This window comes from Frankliniella occidentalis, unplaced genomic scaffold (genome assembly GCF_000697945.3).
Source record: "Frankliniella occidentalis isolate FOCC.00 unplaced genomic scaffold, Focc_3.1 Scaffold28, whole genome shotgun sequence".
Classification (NCBI taxonomy): Eukaryota; Metazoa; Arthropoda; class Insecta; order Thysanoptera; family Thripidae; genus Frankliniella; species Frankliniella occidentalis.
This window is the reverse complement of record NW_026267158.1, coordinates 666,380-670,525: the sequence shown is the minus strand read 5'-3', so window position 1 is coordinate 670,525 and position 4,146 is coordinate 666,380.

The following is a 4,146-nucleotide window of genomic DNA, read 5'->3' as shown; positions in this document are numbered from 1 at the left end:
GAGGGTTCAACGTGGCTTCGGGGCTCGAGGACAGCGGGCGCGGCAGGGTGGCAAACGTTGGAGATGTGTGAGAAATAGGGTGTTCCAGGCTATCCAAAACGGAAGTAGGTAGGGAATGAACAAACTCCCTGACATTTCTGCTTCCGTAATGGCTCTGATCATGTGCCTGTCACAACGGCCTCTCTGGTATGAAAAACTGTCAGATCAGTTTCGAGCTCTCCCCTATAAAATAAGGCAAAACGGAAATCGCTATGCCAGCGACTTCCGTTTTCTTGTTCCCTGCATTCTCCTGCATTTCAGCTTTACCGCGATGCTTTATTTGAGAGGTTAGAACCGGACCAAACTATACCATGGTAATTTCTCATGCTGAACAGGCAGAAACCGGTAAATCAATGAGTTTGTTCTTTTTCGATAAAGCATTCCGGTAAAGCTGAAATGCAGAAGAATGCGGGGAAGAAGAACACGGAAATTGCTATGCTTTGACATGGTGACTTCCGTTTTCTTGTTCCCCGCACTCTTCTGCATTTCAGCTTTACCGGAATGCTTTATTCCGTTTTGGATAGCCTGGAGCATCCCATTGGACGAATGTACCTAAACCAAAGTGTGTATGGGTCACGACTCATCCCCACGCACTTCTGTTTCTTCAGTCTGGTGACTTCGTGTCGCCTGGCTACTGGTCACGGTAATGAAACACAGGTCTCCAAAGACCTTTAGGTAGTGCCCTGAGTGTACAGTGCAGTCAGGCCGCCGCGCCACGAGCGTCTCGCACTACTCGTCTACCTCGCCCTGCGGCACGTCCTGCGGGCCCTGCGCGAGGCTAGCGAGGCGAGCGTGCGTGCGAGAGGCGAGGGCGCGCGCCAGCGGCCTGTCCCACGAGCGCACTTGACTCCAGTTAACAGCGCCGAGAGCGCGGGAGCTACAAGTTCATAACCTTATGAAAGTCAAGCAGTCATTTTCAATGAACCTGCCCTGCTCCGCTGGCTCGGGGCGCTCCCGAGAGCCCCTCCTCCGCTCCGCACCCTCAAAAGGAGCGGGGACAGGCCGGCGGCGGGGAGAGGAGCGCGACAGCAGGGCACCGCGCCAGCCCCGCCCCGCCCCGCCACCAGCCGCGAGTGAGACCCACAGGGGCGGACGGGCGGGCAGAGGGAGGGGAGCGGCAGAGGTAATCGGGCGGCGATAGGCTCCATACTTTCAAGGAACCAGAATAAAATGCAATTTTAGATTGAAACTAATTTGATTTTATACCTTGATTTATCGGCAGTAGCTTGCGAGGAGGGGTGCGGCGGCGGCGGCGGTGGCTGCACATCGCTGCCGAGAGTCTTGAAAGTTCAACCGCGCAACCCCTTAAAAGAAGCTGTGAACTTTGGCAAAAAATAAAAAATAATAGGGGAAAAAATTAATTCTTTGCAAACATCGTTAATGAAAAAAAAAAACACGAATCAAACATTGTGTTTCTTTAACTTTCGGAATCTGCTCAGATGATATTATTGGGAATCCTGATACTCCCATATAGTTGGTGAACGTGAGATAAGTAAGTGTTTGCGTCTGATCCGGCGTTTCCCTCCCCTTCCCCCCATTTCTCTCCCCACCCCAGCGGCGTCTCCTCGCTCTCATATCACCACCTGATTTATATCGCGCAAAAAAAAGAAGGGCGACAAATTTTGGCGCCCAGTCTATGCATTGTGTGTGCGTGTGTGTGTGTAAAACGAAAGAATAAGAGAGGGGAGGCGGGCCGAGAGGATATTTGTGTGGGTGGTGCGGCATGTGCCTGGTGAAGTGGCGTCAAACACATGGTGTGCGAGTGCGCTACCCCTCTCACCCCTCTCTATTTCACACCCTTCGCCCCCTAGTTACTCCCTCTTTCCTGCTCGTTCGTCCTTCTTGGTCTCCTGCAAGGCACTAGTACCCCCCACCGAAAAATAAAAGAACAAAAAACACTCAAAACAATAATAACATAGTAAATTGCCTCTTCACCTCATTGCACCTCGAGATTGAAACTTGAGGTACTTTGATGCGCTGAAAAAGTGGGTCCGCGTGCCTCCCCCCCCCCCCTAAAAAGGTGTATTCGCGTACTCCGGTCGGGGCAGCCGTCAGCGTGGCCTGCGGCGTCCGCGAGTGCGATGTGTATGTGTGTGTGTGTGTGTGTGTGTGTGTGTGTGTGTGTGTGTGTGTGTGTGAGCGTGTAGTATTTTATAGAGACCATGAAGCCCAACAGCTCCGCTGGGACGTGCACTGCTAGCGAAAAATTCGCAAGGGTCCCGGGCGCAGAGGTGGGCGGGTTGGCTGGGCGGGGAAGAGGAGAGGAGGAGGGAGGAGTTGGGCGGGGGAGCTCAAATATGAAGTGTGACTCGGAGGAAGGCAGGGCGCGTTCGAAATCAACAGGGCGCTATTTTTATTTTTCCCCGGCCGGCTACTTGCTCTTGGCCGTGGTGCGACAGAGGCGGCCGCGGCCACCCCGGACGCCATCAGGGGTGCGAAGGGAAGGGGCGGGAGGGGGTGGGGCGCACAAGTGAAAATAAGGCGTCCCGATTCGCAGTTGTTGCCGCACCGTGTTCTTGTTTGGAATCTGTTGTCGGTCTGACGCGACTCGGTGCGCTCTCTCGCTCTCTTGTGAGAGTGAGAGAGCCAGCATGATCGGTCGGTCGGTCTCGGCGACCCCAGGGGACAGGCCTGCACGTTCACTGTAAACGGGATTTGCTGACGTGCACTTTGGCCCCTGCTGCTCCTGCTGAGAGAGAGGAGGGGGAGTGAGAGAGAGAGAAGGAGACAGGCAGAAGGACAGACAGACAGACAGACAGACAGACAGACAGACAGACAGACAGACAGACAGACAGACAGACAGACAGACAGACAGACAGACAGATAGACAGACGGGGCGGTTCAAGAACATCCCAATGGGCTCACTTACTCCTCGTGGACCCGCCGACCTTACCACCTCATCGCTTTGAACCCTTCCCGCCGCCACGGCCCGCCCCGCTCTCTGCCCGTCCCCGGGACTGTCCTATCGGCGCGGTGCCATCTCCGGGACGGCCTCTAACGGCGCCTCCTGCACCGCGCGCGGCGGCGGTCGACACCTGTATACAGGCGCCAGCCACACACAGGTGCGCGCCGGCCCGCCCGGTGTGAGGCGAAGGCCATTCCGATTAGATTCGCTCGCGTCCAGAAGGGCTTGTTTATCACACCAGGTAATGGCTCGGAATCACCATGCTGCGAGGCGGGGCGGGGCGGGCGGTGCTAAAGCTGTCACCTGGAGCCGGCCGCCACCGTGGGAGCGCGCCGCCGCCGCTGGAGGCCGCCCGGGGCGACGGCATAAACATCTCCATTTAGCTGCCCGCAAAGAGCTGGGCGGGGCCGGCCGGCTGGTCAACAGGGACAGAGGAGCCGGTGCGCGTCGTTAGACCCTCTCCGACGGCGTTCTATCGTATCCCAGGGGAGGGCCGCGGCCCCCTCCTCTCGGCCCTCCGAACACAGGTGATATTTATGGTGCAAACAACTATTCCCGCTCCTGACTGGGCCAGTTGTGTCGAGTTGTCTCCGCCCGCCTCCTATGGTCGGCCTCCTCCTCCTCCCCGGCGTGCGTGAACCAGGCGAGCGGTGCGGCGGGACCCAAAGGCCGCACACGGTGACGGCGGCCGAGCAGAGAACCGGTCACAAAGTACGTGAAAGTACTGGCAACGTCTTGCACAAGCACAAGCCGTCGAGGTGTGATTTGGGAGTTGCAGAGTTGAGTGTTCCTTATTAGCCATTACATAAGATACGCCGTATTCTTTACACTTGTTATAACATATGATAAACCTCCCACCCCCCAAAGAGGAAGAAAACCTTGCCCCTAGCCCATCAACACCGTTTTGATCGAACGGTTGGGAGATGGCGTCGTGGGTTCGTGTCCCGTTTCCGGTTCCGGAACTTCGTCACGGGTCTGGACCGGCGAGCGCCGTTCCTCTCCTGCCCATTGCATGCCGTGGTGAGGGGGCACCGGTGCGTCGGTGAGTTCGGAGATATTAACCAGGCCACGCCCCGCCACGCCGCGCCCCGCCACGCACATACTGTGTGCAAGTCACTGCCACTCACCAGCTTTTAATCACGTTTGTGCCACGCGCGACATGGCGCCCCCCGCGCCCCTGCTCCACGTGATGGTGGCAGGGG